This window comes from Frankliniella occidentalis, unplaced genomic scaffold, assembly GCF_000697945.3.
Source record: "Frankliniella occidentalis isolate FOCC.00 unplaced genomic scaffold, Focc_3.1 Scaffold13, whole genome shotgun sequence".
Lineage (NCBI taxonomy): Eukaryota > Metazoa > Arthropoda > Insecta > Thysanoptera > Thripidae > Frankliniella > Frankliniella occidentalis.
Window position 1 is genome coordinate 8520 of NW_026267143.1, and position 554 is coordinate 9073.

The following is a 554-nucleotide window of genomic DNA, read 5'->3' on the forward strand; positions in this document are numbered from 1 at the left end:
TGTGATTTGTCAGAATGGCGTAAGTCCTCTGAATCCATGGACATATGCCATTCTGACAAATCACATCCGGACATATGCCTCTTTGGAAAATCCTCATTTAGGACTTACGCCTGTCTGAACAAATTACAACCGGACTTACCCCATATTGACATTTTGTATGTCAAATAACTCAGGTAGTATACAACTTTCATAATTTTTTTTTGAATCTAGTGTTTCCTATTGCAAAACTGAGCTAGTTCAGGGTATTTGCTTTGCCATATTGTCTAAATTGGAGACACAAACCGTTTTTATGCTCTCCTGAAAAATCGGGTTTTTGGACATACGACCTTTTCACTTATCACCCGTGAAGTACAGAAGTTCACGGGGTTTGTCAGCCCCCCCCCCCCCCCCCCCCCCAACAAAAAATAATAATAACACTTTTCGAGTGATTTATTGTGATAGGTTGTCCTCATCCGATTTATGCGAGGGGGCACCAACTCCGAAATTTCGTTCACTTGAATATAATCTAATAGTGAATATCACTGAATAATCACTGAATATCGCCTGAATACTGA